Source organism: Phalangium opilio, unplaced genomic scaffold (genome assembly GCF_054372755.1).
Source record: "Phalangium opilio isolate 3A_F unplaced genomic scaffold, DU_Popi_V2 ptg000352l_1, whole genome shotgun sequence".
Classification (NCBI taxonomy): Eukaryota; Metazoa; Arthropoda; class Arachnida; order Opiliones; family Phalangiidae; genus Phalangium; species Phalangium opilio.
In genome coordinates, this window is record NW_028324228.1 from 9,471,319 (window position 1) to 9,489,464 (window position 18,146).

The following is an 18,146-nucleotide window of genomic DNA, read 5'->3' on the forward strand; positions in this document are numbered from 1 at the left end:
TCACATCCGAGACTTTAAAACACCGCTCCCGGATGGGCTCGAACCACCAACCTTTTGGTTAACAGCCGACGGCGTTAACCATTGCGCAACGGAAGCCCAAAGATTAAATGTTCGTCAGGTATTGTGGAAAAACTTTGACTTTTTACGTCACATCTGAGACTTCACAACACCACTCCCGGATGGGCTCGAACCACAAACCTTTTGATTAACAGCTGAACGCTCTAACCATTGCGCCACGAAAGCCCAAAAATTAAATGTTCGTCAGTTATTTTTAAAAAACTCTGAATTTTACGTTACATCTAAGACGTCACAACACCGCTCCCGAATGGGCTCGAACCACCAAACCTTTCGGTTAACAGCCGACGGCGTTAACCATTGCGCAACGGAAGCCCAAAGATTAAATGTTCGTCAGGTATTGTGGAAAAACTTTGGATTTTTACGTTACCTGTGAGATTTCACAACTCAGCTCCCGGGTGGTCTCGAACCACCAACCTATTGGTTAACAGCCGAACGCGCTAGCCAATTGAGCCACGGAAGCCCAAAAACTAAATGGTCGTCAGGTATTGTTGAAAAACTTTGGCTTTTTACGTTACATCTAAGACCTCACAACACCGCTCCCGGATGGGCTCGAACCACCAACCTTTCGGTAACAGCCGACGGCGTTAACCATTGCGCAACGGAAGCCCAACGATTAAATGTTCGTCAGGTATTGTGGAAAAACTTTGGATTTTTACGTTACATGTGAGATTTCACAACACCGCTCTTGGGTGGGCTCGAACCGCCAACCTTTCGGTTAACAGCCGAACGCGCTAGCCATTGCGCCACGGAAGCCCAAAAATTAAATGTTCGTCAGGTATCGTGGAAACACTTTGGCTTTTTACGTTTCATGTGAGATTTCACAACACCGCTCTTGGGTGGGCTCGAACCACCAACCTTTCGGTTAACAGCCGAACGCGCTAACCATTGCGCCACGGAATCCCAAAAATTAAATGTTCGTCAGGTATTGTGGAAAAACTTTGGATTTTTACGTTACATATGAGATCTCACAACACCGCTCCCGGGTGGGCTCGAACCACCAACCTTTCGGTTAACAGCCGAACGCGCTAACCATTGCGACACGGAAGCCCAAAGATTAAATGTTCGTCAGGTATTGTGGAAAAACTTTGACTTTTTACGTCACATCTGAGACTTCACAACACCGCTCCCGGATGGGCTCGAACCACAAACCTTTTGAATAACAGCTGAACGCTCTAACCATTGCGCCACGGAATCCCAAAAATTAAATGTTCGTCAGGTATTGTGGAAAAACTTTGGATTTTTACGTTACATGTGAGATCTCACAACACCGCTCCCGGATGGGCTCGAACCACCAACCTTTCGGTTAACAGCCGACGGCGTTAACCATTGCGCAACGGAAGCCCAAAGATTAAATGTTCGTCAGGTATTGTGGAAAAACTTTGACTTTTTACGTTACATGTGAGATCTCACAACACCGCCCCCGGGTGGGCTCGAACCACCAACCTTTTGGTTAACATCCGAACGCGCTAACCTTCGAGCCAAGCAAGCTCAGAAATGAAATGGTCGTCAGGTATTGTGGAAAAACTCTGACTTTTTACGTCACATCCGAGACTTCAAAACACCGCTCCCGGATGGGCTCGAACCACAAACCTTTTGAATAACAGCTGAACGCGCTAACCATTGCGCCACGGAAGCCCAAAAATTAAATGTTCGTCAGATATTTTTAAAAAACTCTGAATTTTACGTTACATCTAAGACCTCACAACACCGCTCCCGGATGGGCTCGAACCACCAACCTTTCGGTTAACAGCCGACGGCGTTAACCATTGCGCAACGGAAGCCCAAAGATTAAATGTTCGTCAGGTATTGTGGAAAAACTTTGGATTTTTACGTTACATATGAGATCTCACAACACCGCTCCCGGGTGGGCTCGAACCACCAACCTTTCGGTTAACAGCCGAACGCGCTAACCATTGCGACACGGAAGCCCAAAGATTAAATGTTCGTCAGGTATTGTGGAAAAACTTTGACTTTTTACGTCACATCTGAGACTTCACAACACCGCTCCCGGATGGGCTCGAACCACAAACCTTTTGAATAACAGCTGAACGCTCTAACCATTGCGCCACGGAATCCCAAAAATTAAATGTTCGTCAGGTATTGTGGAAAAACTTTGGATTTTTACGTTACATGTGAGATCTCACAACACCGCTCCCGGATGGGCTCGAACCACCAACCTTTCGGTTAACAGCCGACGGCGTTAACCATTGCGCAACGGAAGCCCAAAGATTAAATGTTCGTCAGGTATTGTGGAAAAACTTTGACTTTTTACGTTACATGTGAGATCTCACAACACCGCCCCCGGGTGGGCTCGAACCACCAACCTTTTGGTTAACATCCGAACGCGCTAACCTTCGAGCCAAGCAAGCTCAGAAATGAAATGGTCGTCAGGTATTGTGGAAAAACTCTGACTTTTTACGTCACATCCGAGACTTCAAAACACCGCTCCCGGATGGGCTCGAACCACAAACCTTTTGAATAACAGCTGAACGCGCTAACCATTGCACCACGGAAGCCCAAAAATTAAATGTTCGTCAGATATTTTTAAAAAACTCTGAATTTTACGTTACATCTAAGACCTCACAACACCGCTCCCGGATGGGCTCGAACCACCAACCTTTCGGTTAACAGCCGACGGCGTTAACCATTGCGCAACGGAAGCCCAAAGATTAAATGTTCGTCAGGTATTGTGGAAAAACTTTGACTTTTTACGTTACATGTGAGATCTCACAACACCGCTCCCGGGTGGGCTCGAACCACCAACCTTTCGGTTAACAGCCGAACGCGCTAACCCTTGCGACACGGAAGCCCAAAGATTAAATGTTCGTCAGGTATTGATGAAAAACTTTGACTTTTTACGTCACATCTGAGACTTCACAACACCGCTCCCGGATGGGCTCGAACCACAAACCATTTGAATAACAGCTGAACGCTCTAACCATTGCGCCACGGAAGACCAAAAATTAAATGTTCGTCAGTTATTTTTAAAAAACTCTGAATTTTACGTTACATCTAAGACCTCACAACACCGCTCCCGGATGGGCTCGAACCACCAACCTTTCGGTTAACAGCCGACGGCGTTAACCATTGTGCAACGGAAGCCCAAAGATTAAATGTTTGTCAGGTATAGTGGAAAAGCTTTGACTTTTTACGTCACATCTGAGACTTCACAACACCGCTCCCGGATGGGCTCGAACCACAAACCTTTTGAATAACAGCTGAACGCTCTAACCATTGCGCCACGGAAGCCCAAAAATTAAATGTTCGTCAGTTATTTTTAAAAAACTCTGAATTTTACGTTACATCTAAGACCTCACAACACCGCTCCCGGATGGGCTCGAACCACCAACCTTTTGGTTAACAGCCGACGGCGTTAACCATTGCGCAACGGAAGCCCAAAGATTAAATGTTCGTCAGGTATTGTGGAAAAACTTTGGCTTTTTACGTTACATGTGAGAGCTCACAACACCGCTCCCGGGTGGGCTCGAACCACCAACTTTCGGTTAACAGCTGAACGCTCTAACCATTGCGCCACGGAAACCCAAAAATTAAATGTTCGTCAGTTATTTTTAAAAAACTCTGAATTTTACGTCACATCTAAGACCTCACAACACCGCTCCCGGATGGGCTCGAACCACCAACCTTTCGGTTAACAGCCGACGGCGTTAACCATTGCGCAACGGAAGCCCAAAGATTAAATGTTCGTCAGGTATTGTGGAAAAACTTTGACATTTTACGTCACATCTGAGACCTCACAACACCGCTCACGGATGGGCTCGAACCACCAACCTTTCGGTTAACAGCCGAACGCGCTAACCATTGCGCCACGGAAGCCCAAAAATTAAATGGTCGTCGGTAATCGTGGAAACACTTTGGCTTTTTACGTTTCATGTGAGAGCTCACAACACCGCTCCCGGGTGGGCTCGAACCACCAACCTTTCGGTTAACAGCCGAACGCGCTAACCATTGCGCCACGGAAGCCCAAAGATTAAATGTTCGTCAGGTATTGTGGAAAAACTTTGGCTTTTTACGTTACATTTGAGACTTCACAACACGGCTCCCGGGTGGGCTCGAACCACCAACCTTTCGGTTAACATCCGAACGCGCTAACCTTCGAGCCAAGGAAGCTCAGAAATGAAATGGACGTCAGGTATCGTGGAAAAGATCTGACTTTTTACGTCACATCTGAGACTTCACAACACCGCTCCCGGATGGGCTCGAACCACAAACCTTTTGAATAACAGCTAAACGCGCTAACCATTGCGCCACGAAAGCCCAAAAATTAAATGTTCGTCAGTTATTTTTAAAAAACTCTGAATTTTACGTTACATCTAAGACCTCACAACACCGCTCCCGGATGGGCTCGAACCACCAACCTTTCGGTTAACACCCGACGGCGTTAACCATTGCGCAACGGAAGCCCAAAGATTAAATGTTCGTCAGGTATTGTGGAAAAACTTTGGATTTTTACGTTACCTGTGAGATTTCACAACACCGCTCCCGGGTGGGCTCGAACCACCAACCTTTCGGTTAACAGCCGACGGCGTTAACCATTGCGCAACGGAAGGCCAAAGATTAAATGTTCGTCAGGTATTGTGGAAAAACTTTGGATTTTTACGTTACCTGTGAGATTTCACAACACCGCTCCCGGGTGGGCTCGAACCACCAACCTTTTGGTTAACATCCGAACGCGCTAACCTTCGAGCCAAGGAAGCTCAGAAATGAAATGGTCGTCAAGTATTGTGGAAAAACTCTGACTTTTTACGTCACATCCGAGACTTTAAAACACCGCTCCCGGATGGGCTCGAACCACCAACCTTTTGGTTAACAGCCGACGGCGTTAACCATTGCGCAACGGAAGCCCAAAGATTAAATGTTCGTCAGGTATTGTGGAAAAACTTTGACTTTTTACGTCACATCTGAGACTTCACAACACCACTCCCGGATGGGCTCGAACCACAAACCTTTTGATTAACAGCTGAACGCTCTAACCATTGCGCCACGAAAGCCCAAAAATTAAATGTTCGTCAGTTATTTTTAAAAAACTCTGAATTTTACGTTACATCTAAGACGTCACAACACCGCTCCCGAATGGGCTCGAACCACCAAACCTTTCGGTTAACAGCCGACGGCGTTAACCATTGCGCAACGGAAGCCCAAAGATTAAATGTTCGTCAGGTATTGTGGAAAAACTTTGGATTTTTACGTTACCTGTGAGATTTCACAACTCCGCTCCCGGGTGGTCTCGAACCACCAACCTATTGGTTAACAGCCGAACGCGCTAGCCAATTGAGCCACGGAAGCCCAAAAACTAAATGGTCGTCAGGTATTGTTGAAAAACTTTGGCTTTTTACGTTACATCTAAGACCTCACAACACCGCTCCCGGATGGGCTCGAACCACCAACCTTTCGGTAACAGCCGACGGCGTTAACCATTGCGCAACGGAAGCCCAACGATTAAATGTTCGTCAGGTATTGTGGAAAAACTTTGGATTTTTACGTTACATGTGAGATTTCACAACACCGCTCTTGGGTGGGCTCGAACCGCCAACCTTTCGGTTAACAGCCGAACGCGCTAGCCATTGCGCCACGGAAGCCCAAAAATTAAATGTTCGTCAGGTATCGTGGAAACACTTTGGCTTTTTACGTTTCATGTGAGATTTCACAACACCGCTCTTGGGTGGGCTCGAACCACCAACCTTTCGGTTAACAGCCGAACGCGCTAACCATTGCGCCACGGAATCCCAAAAATTAAATGTTCGTCAGGTATTGTGGAAAAACTTTGGATTTTTACGTTACATGTGAGATCTCACAACACCGCTCCCGGGTGGGCTCGAACCACCAACCTTTCGGTTAACAGCCGAACGCGCTAACCATTGCGACACGGAAGCCCAAAGATTAAATGTTCGTCAGGTATTGTGGAAAAACTTTGACTTTTTACGTCACATCTGAGACTTCACAACACCGCTCCCGGATGGGCTCGAACCACAAACCTTTTGAATAACAGCTGAACGCTCTAACCATTGCGCTACGGAAGACCAAAAATTAAATGTTCGTCAGTTATTTTTAAAAAACTCTGAATTTTACGTTACATCTAAGACCTCACAACACCGCTCCTGGATGGGCTCGAACCACCAACCTTTCGGTTGACAGCCGACGGCGTTAACCATTGTGCAACGGAAGCCCAAAGATTCACAACACCGCTCCCGGATGGGCTCGAACCACCAACCTTTCGGTTAACAGCCGACGGCGTTAACCATTGTGCAACGGAAGCCCAAAGATTAAATGTTCGTCAGGTATTGTGGAAAAACTTTGACTATTTACGTCACATCTGAGACTTCACAACACCGCTCCCGGATAGGCTCGAACCACAAACCTTTTGAATAACAGCTGAACGCTCTAACCTTTGCGCCACGGAAGCCCAAAAATTAAATGTTCGTCAGTTATTTTTAAAAAACTCTGAATTTTACGTTACATCTAAGACCTCACAACACAGCTCCCGGATGGGCTCGAACCACCAACCTTTCGGTTAACAGCCGACTGCGTTAACCATTGCGCAACGGAAGCCCAAAGATTAAATGTTCGTCAGGTATTGTGGAAAAACTTTGGATTTTTACGTTACCTGTGAGATTTCACAACACCGCTCCCGGGTGGGCTCGAACCACCAACCTTCCGGTTAACAGCCGACGGCCGTAACCATTGCGCAACGGAAGCCCAAAGATTAAATGTTCGTCAGGTATTGTGGAAAATCTTTGGATTTTTACGTTACATGTGACATCTCACAACACCGCTCCCGGGTGGGCTCGAACCACCAACCTTTCGGTTAACAGCCGAACGCGCTAACCATTGCGCCACAGAAGCCCAAAGATTAAATGTTCGTCAGGTATTTTTAAAAAACTCTGAATTTTACGTTACATCTAAGACCTCACAACACCGCTCCCGGATGGGCTCGAACCACCAACCTTTCAGTTAACAGCCGACGGCGTTAACCATTGCGCAACGGAAGCCCAAAGATTAAATGTTCGTCAGGTATTGTGGAAAAACTCTGACTTTTTACGTCACATCTGAGACTTCAAAACACCGCTCCCGGATGGGCTCGAACCACAAACCTTTTGAATAACAGCTGAACGCGCTAACCATTGCGCCACGGAAGCCCAAAAATTAAATGTTCGTCAGTTATTTTTAAAAAACTCTGAATTTTACGTTACATCTAAGACCTCACAACACCGCTCCCGGATGGGCTCGAACCACCAACCTTTCGGTTAACAGCCGACGGCGTTAACCATTGCGCAACGGAAGCCCAAAGATTAAATGTTCGTCAGGTATTGTGGAAAATCTTTGGATTTTTACGTTACATGTGACATCACACAACACCGCTCCCGGGTGGGCTCGAACCACCAACCTTTCGGTTAACAGCCGAACGCGCTAACCATTGCGCCACAGAAGCCCAAAGATTAAATGTTCGTCAGGTATTTTTAAAAAACTCTGAATTTTACGTTACATCTAAGACCTCACAACACCGCTCCCGGATGGGCTCGAACCACCAACCTTTCGGTTAACAGCCGAACGCGCTAACCATTGTGCCACGGAAGCCCAAAGATTAAATGTTCGTCAGGTATTGTGGAAAAACTTTGACTTTTTACGTCACATCTGAGACCTCACAACACCGCTCACGGATGGGCTCGAACCACCAACCTTTCGGTTAACAGCCGAACGCGCTAACCATTGCGCCACGGAAGCCCAAAATTTAAATGGTCGTCGGGTATTGTGGAAACACTTTGGCTTTTTACGTTACATGTGAGAGCTCACAACACCGCTCCCGGGTGGGCTCGAACCACCAACCTTTCGGTTAACAGCCGAACGCGCTAACCATTGCGCCACAGAAGCCCAAAGATTAAATGTTCGTCAGGTATTTTTAAAAAACTCTGAATTTTACGTTACATCTAAGACCTCACAACACCGCTCCCGGATGGGCTCGAACCACCAACCTTTCAGTTAACAGCCGACGGCGTTAACCATTGCGCAACGGAAGCCCAAAGATTAAATGTTCGTCAGGTATTGTGGAAAAACTCTGACTTTTTACGTCACATCTGAGACTTCAAAACACCGCTCCCGGATGGGCTCGAACCACAAACCTTTTGAATAACAGCTGAACGCGCTAACCATTGCGCCACGGAAGCCCAAAAATTAAATGTTCGTCAGTTATTTTTAAAAAACTCTGAATTTTACGTTACATCTAAGACCTCACAACACCGCTCCCGGATGGGCTCGAACCACCAACCTTTCGGTTAACAGCCGACGGCGTTAACCATTGCGCAACGGAAGCCCAAAGATTAAATGTTCGTCAGGTATTGTGGAAAATCTTTGGATTTTTACGTTACATGTGACATCACACAACACCGCTCCCGGGTGGGCTCGAACCACCAACCTTTCGGTTAACAGCCGAACGCGCTAACCATTGCGCCACAGAAGCCCAAAGATTAAATGTTCGTCAGGTATTTTTAAAAAACTCTGAATTTTACGTTACATCTAAGACCTCACAACACCGCTCCCGGATGGGCTCGAACCACCAACCTTTCGGTTAACAGCCGAACGCGCTAACCATTGTGCCACGGAAGCCCAAAGATTAAATGTTCGTCAGGTATTGTGGAAAAACTTTGACTTTTTACGTCACATCTGAGACCTCACAACACCGCTCACGGATGGGCTCGAACCACCAACCTTTCGGTTAACAGCCGAACGCGCTAACCATTGCGCCACGGAAGCCCAAAATTTAAATGGTCGTCGGGTATTGTGGAAACACTTTGGCTTTTTACGTTACATGTGAGAGCTCACAACACCGCTCCCGGGTGGGCTCGAACCACCAACCTTTCGGTTAACAGCCGAACGCGCTAACCATTGCGCCACAGAAGCCCAAAGATTAAATGTTCGTCAGGTATTTTTAAAAAACTCTGAATTTTACGTTACATCTAAGACCTAACAACACCGCTCCCGGATGGGCTCGAACCACCAACCTTTCGGTTAACAGCCGACGGCGTTAACCATTGCGCAACGGAAGCCCAAAGATTAAATGTTCGTCAGGTATTGTGGAAAAACTTTGGATTTTTTCGTTACATGTGAGATTTCACAACACCGCTCCCGGGTGGGCTCGAACCACCAACCTTTCGGTTAACAGCCGAACGCGCTAACCATTGCGCCACGGAAGCTCAAAAATTAAACGGTCGTCAGGTATTGTGGAAAAACTTTGGCTTTTTACGTTACATTTGAGACTTCACAACACGGCAGCCGGGTGGGCTCGAACCACCAACCTTTTGGTTAACATCCGAACGCGCTAACCTTCGAGCCAAGGAAGCTCAGAAATGAAATGGTCGTCAGGTATTGTGGAAAAACTCTGACTTTTTACGTCACATCTGAGACTTCAAAACACCGCTCCCGGATGGGCTCGAACCACAAACCTTTTGAATAACAGCTGAACGCGCTAACCATTGCGCCACGGAAGCCCAAAAATTAAATGTTCGTCAGTTATTTTTAAAAAACTCTGAATTTTACGTTACATCTAAGACCTCACAACACCGCTCCCGGATGGGCTCGAACCACCAACCTTTCGGTTAACAGCCGACGGCGTTAACCATTGCGCAACGGAAGCCCAAAGATTAAATGTTCGTCAGGTATTGTGGAAAATCTTTGGATTTTTACGTTACATGTGACATCTCACAACACCGCTCCCGGGTGGGCTCGAACCACCAACCTTTCGGTTAACAGCCGAACGCGCTAACCATTGCGCCACAGAAGCCCAAAGATTAATTGTTCGTCAGGTATTTTTAAAAGCTCTGAATTTTACGTTACATCTAAGACCTCACAACACCGCTCCCGGGTGGGCTCGAACCACCAACCTTTCGGTTAACAGCCGAACGCGCTAACCATTGCGCCACAGAAGCCCAAAGATTAAATGTTCGTCAGGTATTGTGGAAAAACTTTGGATTTTTACGTTACATGTGAGATTTCACAACACCGCTCCTGGGTGGGCTCGAACCACCAACCTTTCGGTTAACAGCCGAACGCGCTAACCATTGCGCCACGGAAGCTCAAAAATTAAATGGTCGTCAGGTATTGTGGAAAAACTTTGGCATTTGACATTACGTTTGAGATCTCACAACACCGCTCCCGGGTGGGCTCGAACCACCAACCTTTCGGTTAACAGCCGAACGCGCTAACCATTGCGCCACGGAAGCTCAAAAATTAAACGGTCGTCAGGTATTGTGGAAAAACTTTGGCTTTTTACGTTACATTTGAGACTTCACAACACGGCAGCCGGGTGGGCTCGAACCACCAACCTTTTGGTTAACATCCGAACGCGCTAGCCTTCGAGCCAAGGAAGCTCAGAAATGAAATGGTCGTCAGGTATTGTGGAAAAACTCTGACTTTTTACGTCACATCCGAGACTTCAAAACACCGCTCCCGGATGGGCTCGAACCACAAACCTTTTGAATAACAGCTGAACGCGCTAACCATTGCGCCACGGAAGCCCAAAAATTAAATGTTCGTCAGATATTTTTAAAAAACTTTGGATTTTTACGTTACATGTGAGATCTCACAACACCGCTCCCGGGTGGGCTCGAACCACCAACCTTTCGGTTAACAGCCGAACGCGCTAACCATTGCGCCACAGAAGCCCAAAGATTAAATGTTCGTCAGGTATTTTTAAAAAACTCTGAATTTTACGTTACACCTAAGACCTCACAACACCGCTTCCGGATGGGCTCGAACCACCAACCTTTCGGTTAACAGCCGAACGCGCTAACCATTGTGCCACGGAAGCCCAAAAATTAAATGTTCGTCAGTTATTTTTAAAAAACTCTGAATTTTACGTTACATCTAAGACCTCACAACACCGCTCCCGGATGGGCTCGAACCACCAACCTTTAAGTTAACAGCCGACGGCGTTAACCATTGCGCAACGGAAGCCCAAAGATTAAATGTTCGTCAGGTATTGTGGAAAAACTTTGGATTTTTACGTTACATGTGACATCTCACAACACCGCTCTCGGGTGGGCTCGAACCACCAACCTTTCGGTTAACAGCCGAACGCGCTAACCATTGCGCCACAGAAGCCCAAAGATTAAATGTTCGTCAGGTATTTTTAAAAAACTCTGAATTTTACGTTACATCTAAGACCTCACAACACCGCTCCCGGATGGGCTCGAACCACCAACCTTTCAGTTAACAGCCGACGGCGTTAACCATTGCGCAACGGAAGCCCAAAGATTAAATGTTCGTCAGGTATTGTGGAAAAACTTTGGATTTTTACGTTACATGTGAGATTTCACAACACCGCTCCTGGGTGGGCTCGAACCACCAACCTTTCGGTTAACAGCCGAACGCGCTAACCATTGCGCCACGGAAGCTCAAAAATTAAATGGTCGTCAGGTATTGTGGAAAAACTTTGGCATTTGACATTACGTTTGAGATCTCACAACACCGCTCCCGGGTGGGCTCGAACCACCAACCTTTCGGTTAACAGCCGAACGCGCTAACCATTGCGCCACGGAAGCTCAAAAATTAAACGGTCGTCAGGTATTGTGGAAAAACTTTGGCTTTTTACGTTACATTTGAGACTTCACAACACAACAGCCGGGTGGGCTCGAACCACCAACCTTTTGGTTAACATCCGAACGCGCTAACCTTCGAGCCAAGGAAGCTCAGAAATGAAATGGTCGTCAGGTATTGTGGAAAAACTCTGACTTTTTACGTCACATCCGAGACTTCAAAACACCGCTCCCGGATGGGCTCGAACCACAAACCTTTTGAATAACAGCTGAACGCGCTAACCATTGCGCCACGGAAGCCCAAAAATTAAATGTTCGTCAGATATTTTTAAAAAACTTTGGATTTTTACGTTACATGTGAGATCTCACAACACGCTCCCGGGTGGGCTCGAACCACCAACCTTTCGGTTAACAGCCGAACGCGCTAACCATTGCGCCACAGAAGCCCAAAGATTAAATGTTCGTCAGGTATTTTTAAAAAACTCTGAATTTTACGTTACATCTAAGACCTCACAACACCGCTCCCGGATGGACTCGAACCACCAACCTTTCGGTTAACAGCCGAACGCGCTAACCATTGCGCCACGGAAGCCCAAAAATTAAATGTTCGTCAGTAATTTTTAAAAAACTCTGAATTTTACGTTACATCTAAGACCTCACAACACCGCACCCGGATGGGCTAGAAACACCAACCTTTCGGTTAACAGCCGACAGCGTTAACCATTGCGCAACGGAAGCCCAAAGATTAAATGTTCGTCAGGTATTGTGGAAAAACTTTGACTTTTTACGTCACATCTGAGACCTCACAACACCGCTCCCGGACGGTCTCGAACCACCAACCTTTCAATTAACAGCCGAACGCGCTAACCATTGCGCCACGGAAGCCCAAAGATTAAATGTTCGTCAGAAATTGTGGAAAAACTTTGGCATTTGACATTACGTTTGAGATCTCACAACACCGCTCCCGGGTGGGCTCGAACCACCAACCTTTCGGTGAACAGCCGAACGCGCTAACCATTGCGCCACGGAAGCTCAAAAATTAAACGGTCGTCAGGTATTGTGGAAAAACTTTGGCTTTTTACTTTACATTTGAGACTTCACAACACGGCAGCCGGGTGGGCTCGAACCACCAACCTTTTGGTTAACATCCGAACGCGCTAACCTTCGAGCCAAGGAAGCTCAGAAATGAAATGGTCGTCAGGTATTGTGGAAAAACTTTGGATTTTTACGTTACATGTGAGATCTCACAACACCGCTCCCGGGTGGGCTCGAACCACCAACCTTTCGGTTAACAGCCGAACGCGCTAACCATTGCGCCACAGAAGCCCAAAGATTAAATGTTCGTCAGGTATTTTTAAAAAACTCTGAATTTTACGTTACATCTAAGACCTCACAACACCGCTCCCGGATGGGCTCGAACCACCAACCTTTCGGTTAACAGCCGAACGCGCTAACCATTGCGCCACGGAAGCCCAAAGATTAAATGTTCGTCAGGTATTGTGGAAAAACTTTGGATTTTTACGTTACATGTGAGATCTCACAACACCGCTCCCGGGTGGGCTCGAACCACCAACCTTTCGGTTAACAGCCGAACGCGCTAACCATTGCGCCACAGAAGCCCAAAGATTAAATGTTCGTCAGGTATTTTTAAAAAACTCTGAATTTTACGTTAGATCTAAGACCTCACAACACCGCTCCCGGATGGGCTCGAACCACCAACCTTTCGGTTAACAGCCGACGGCGTTAACCATTGCGCAACGGAAGCCCAAAGATTAAATGTTCGTCAGGTATTGTGGAAAAACTTTGGATTTTTACGTTACATGTGAGATTTCACAACACCGCTCCCGGGTGGGCTCGAACCACCAACCTTTCGGTTAACAGCCGAACGCGGTAACCATTGCGCCACGGATGCTCAAAAATTAAACGGTCGTCAGGTATTGTGGAAAAACTTTGGCTTTTTACGTTACATTTGAGACTTCACAACACGGCAGCCGGGTGGGCTCGAACCACCAACCTTTTGGTTAACATCCGAACGCGCTAACCTTCGAGCCAAGGAAGCTCAGAAATGAAATGGTCGTCAGGTATTGTGGAAAAACTTTGGATTTTTACGTTACATGTGAGATCTCACAACACCGCTCCCGGGTGGGCTCGAACCACCAACCTTTCGGTTAACAGCCGAACGCGCTAACCATTGCGCTACAGAAGCCCAAAGATTAAATGTTCGTCAGGTATTTTTAAAAAACTCTGAATTTTACGTTACATCTAAGACCTCACAACACCGCTCCCGGATGGGCTCGAACCACCAACCTTTCGGTTAACAGCCGAACGCGCTAACCATTGCGCCACGGAAGCCCAAAGATTAAATGTTCGTCAGGTATTGTGGAAAAACTTTGTATTTTTACGTTACATGTGAGATCTCACAACACCGCTTCCGGGTGGGCTCGAACCACCAACCTTTCGGTTAACAGCCGAACGCGCTAACCATTGCGCCACAGAAGCCCAAAGATTAAATGTTCGTCAGGTATTTTTAAAAAACTCTGAATTTTACGTTACATCTAAGACCTCACAACACCGCTCCCGGATGGGCTCGAACCACCAACCTTTCGGTTAACAGCCGACGGCGTTAACCATTGCGCAACGGAAGCCCAAAGATTAAATGTTCGTCAGGTATTGTAGAAAAACTTTGGATTTTTACGTTACATTTGAGACTTCACAACACGGCAGCCGGGTGGGCTCGAACCACCAACCTTTTGGTTAACATCCGAACGCGGTAACCATTGCGCCACGGAAGCTCAAAAATTAAACGGTCGTCAGGTATTGTGGAAAAACTTTGGCTTTTTACGTTACATTTGAGACTTCACAACACCGCTCCCGGATGGGCTCGAACCACAAACCTTTTGAATAACAGCTGAACGCTCTAACCATTGCGCCACGGAAGACCAAAAATTAAATGTTTGTCAGTTATTTTTAAAAAACTCTGAATTTTACGTTACATCTAAGACCTCACAACACCGCTCCCGGATGGGCTCGAACCACCAACCTTTCGGTTAACAGCCGAACGCGGTAACCATTGCGCCACGGAAGCTCAAAAATTAAACGGTCGTCAGGTATTGTGGAAAAACTTTGGCTTTTTACGTTACATTTGAGACTTCACAACACGGCAGCCGGGTGGGCTCGAACCACCAACCTTTTGGTTAACATCCGAACGCGCTAACCTTCGAGCCAAGCAAGCTCAGAAATGAAATGGTCGTCAGGTATTGTGGAAAAACTCTGACTTTTTACGTCACATCCGAGACTTCAAAACACCGCTCCCGGATGGGCTCGAACCACAAACCTTTTGAATAACAGCTGAACGCGCTAACCATTGCGCCACGGAAGCCCAAAAATTAAATGTTCGTCAGATATTTTTAAAAAACTCTGAATTTTACGTTACATCTAAGACCTCACAACACCGCTCCCGGATGGGCTCGAACCACCAACCTTTCGGTTAACAGCCGACGGCGTTAACCATTGCGCAACGGAAGCCCAAAGATTAAATGTTCGTCAGGTATTGTGGAAAAACTTTGACTTTTTACGTTACATGTGAGATCTCACAACACCGCTCCCGGGTGGGCTCGAACCACCAACCTTTCGGTTAACAGCCGAACGCGCTAACCCTTGCGACACGGAAGCCCAAAGATTAAATGTTCGTCAGGTATTGATGAAAAACTTTGACTTTTTACGTCACATCTGAGACTTCACAACACCGCTCCCGGATGGGCTCGAACCACAAACCGTTTGAATAACAGCTGAACGCTCTAACCATTGCGCCACGGAAGACCAAACATTAAATGTTCGTCAGTTATTTTTAAATAACTCTGAATTTTACGTTACATCTAAGACCTCACAACACCGCTCCCGGATGGGCTCGAACCACCAACCTTTCGGTTAACAGCCGACGGCGTTAACCATTGTGCAACGGAAGCCCAAAGATTAAATGTTTGTCAGGTATAGTGGAAAAGCTTTGACTTTTTACGTCACATCTGAGACTTCACAACACCGCTCCCGGATGGGCTCGAACCACAAACCTTTTGAATAACAGCTGAACGCTCTAACCATTGCGCCACGGAAGCCCAAAAATTAAATGTTCGTCAGTTATTTTTAAAAAACTCTGAATTTTACGTTACATCTAAGACCTCACAACACCGCTCCCGGATGGGCTCGAACCACCAACCTTTTGGTTAACAGCCGACGGCGTTAACCATTGCGCAACGGAAGCCCAAAGATTAAATGTTCGTCAGGTATTGTGGAAAAACTTTGGCTTTTTACGTTACATGTGAGAGCTCACAACACCGCTCCCGGGTGGGCTCGAACCACCAACTTTCGGTTAACAGCTGAACGCTCTAACCATTGCGCCACGGAAACCCAAAAATTAAATGTTCGTCAGTTATTTTTAAAAAACTCTGAATTTTACGTTACATCTAAGACCTCACAACACCGCTCCCGGATGGGCTCGAACCACCAACCTTTTGGTTAACAGCCGACGGCGTTAACCATTGCGCAACGGAAGCCCAAAGATTAAATGTTCGTCAGGTATTGTGGAAAAACTTTGACATTTTACGTCACATCTGAGACCTCACAACACCGCTCACGGATGGGCTCGAACCACCAACCTTTCGGTTAACAGCCGAACGCGCTAACCATTGCGCCACGGAAGCCCAAAAATTAAATGGTCGTCGGGTATTGTGGAAACACTTTGGCTTTTTACGTTACATGTGAGAGCTCACAACACCGCTCCCGGGTCGGCTCGAACCACCAACCTTTCGGTTAACAGCCGACCGCGCTAACCATTGCGCCACAGAAGCCCAAAAATTAAATGTTCGTCAGTTATTTTTAAAAAACTTTGAATTTTACGTTACATCTAAGACCTCACAACACCGCTCCCGGATGGGCTCGAACCACCAACCTTTCGGTTAACAGCCGACGGCGTTAACCATTGCGCAACGGAAGCCCAAAGATTAAATGTTCGTCAGGTATTGTGGAAAAACTTTGGCATTTGACATTACGTTTGAGATCTCAAAACACCGCCCCCGGGTGGGCTCGAACCACCAACCTTTCGGTTAACAGCCGAACGCGCTAACCATTTCGCCACGGAAGCTCAAAAATTAAACGGTCGTCAGGTATTGTGGAAAAACTTTGGCTTTTTACGTTACATTTGAGAGCTCACAACACCGCTCCCGGGTGGGCTCGAACCACCAACCTTTCGGTTAACAGCCGAACGCGCTAACCATTGCGCCACGGAAGCTCAAAAATTAAACGGTCGTCAGGTATTGTGGAAAACTTTGGCTTTTTACGTTAAATTTGAGACTTCACAACACGGCAGCCGGGTGGGCTCGAACCACCAACCTTTTGGTTAACATTCGAACGCGCTAACCTTCGAGCCAAGGAAGCTCAGAAATGAAATGGTCGTCAGGTGTTGTGAAAAACTCTGACTTTTTACGTCACATCCGAGACTTCAAAACACCCCTCCCGGATGGGTTCGAACCACAAACCTTTTGAATAACAGCTGAACGCGCTAACCATTGCGCCACGGAAGCCCAAAAATTAAATGTTCGTCAGATATTTTTAAAAAACTCTGAATTTTACGTTACATCTAAGACCTCACAACACCGCTCCCGGATGGGCTCGAACCACCAACCTTTCGGTTAACAGCCGACGGCGTTAACCATTGTGCAACGGAAGCCCAAAAATTAAACGGTCGTCAGGTATTGTGGAAAAACTTTGGCTTTTTACGTTACATTTGAGACTTCACAACACCGCTCCCGGATGGGCTCGAACCACAAACCTTTTGAATAACAGCTGAACGCTCTAACCATTGCGCCACGGAAGACCAAAAATTAAATGTTTGTCAGTTATTTTTAAAAAACTCTGAATTTTACGTTACATCTAAGACCTCACAACACCGCTCCCGGATGGGCTCGAACCACCAACCTTTCGGTTAACAGCCGAACGCGGTAACCATTGCGCCACGGAAGCTCAAAAATTAAACGGTCGTCAGGTATTGTGGAAAAACTTTGGCTTTTTACGTTACATTTGAGACTTCACAACACGGCAGCCGGGTGGGCTCGAACCACCAACCTTTTGGTTAACATCCGAACGCGCTAACCTTCGAGCCAAGCAAGCTCAGAAATGAAATGGTCGTCAGGTATTGTGGAAAAACTCTGACTTTTTACGTCACATCCGAGACTTCAAAACACCGCTCCCGGATGGGCTCGAACCACAAACCTTTTGAATAACAGCTGAACGCGCTAACCATTGCGCCACGGAAGCCCAAAAATTAAATGTTCGTCAGATATTTTTAAAAAACTCTGAATTTTACGTTACATCTAAGACCTCACAACACCGCTCCCGGATGGGCTCGAACCACCAACCTTTCGGTTAACAGCCGACGGCGTTAACCATTGCGCAACGGAAGCCCAAAGATTAAATGTTCGTCAGGTATTGTGGAAAAACTTTGACTTTTTACGTTACATGTGAGATCTC

General features: G+C 46.7%; 5 non-coding genes across 5 annotated transcripts; all 5 read right to left on the minus strand.

Moving 5' to 3' along the window:
* Positions 1-3,986: 3,986 nt before the first annotated feature.
* On the minus strand, positions 3,987-4,059 carry TRNAN-GUU (transfer RNA asparagine (anticodon GUU)). Its single transcript has one exon. It is a non-coding gene; the product is annotated as a tRNA-Asn (tRNA).
* A 5,152-nt stretch (positions 4,060-9,211) lies between these two features.
* On the minus strand, positions 9,212-9,284 carry TRNAN-GUU (transfer RNA asparagine (anticodon GUU)). The gene has a single exon. It is a non-coding gene; the product is annotated as a tRNA-Asn (tRNA).
* Positions 9,285-10,237: 953 nt separating this feature from the next.
* Positions 10,238-10,310, minus strand: TRNAN-GUU (transfer RNA asparagine (anticodon GUU)). The gene has a single exon. It is a non-coding gene; the product is annotated as a tRNA-Asn (tRNA).
* A 1,247-nt stretch (positions 10,311-11,557) lies between these two features.
* TRNAN-GUU (transfer RNA asparagine (anticodon GUU)) lies at positions 11,558-11,630 on the minus strand. The gene has a single exon. It is a non-coding gene; the product is annotated as a tRNA-Asn (tRNA).
* Positions 11,631-16,835: 5,205 nt separating this feature from the next.
* TRNAN-GUU (transfer RNA asparagine (anticodon GUU)) lies at positions 16,836-16,908 on the minus strand. Its single transcript has one exon. It is a non-coding gene; the product is annotated as a tRNA-Asn (tRNA).
* Positions 16,909-18,146: the final 1,238 nt, after the last annotated feature.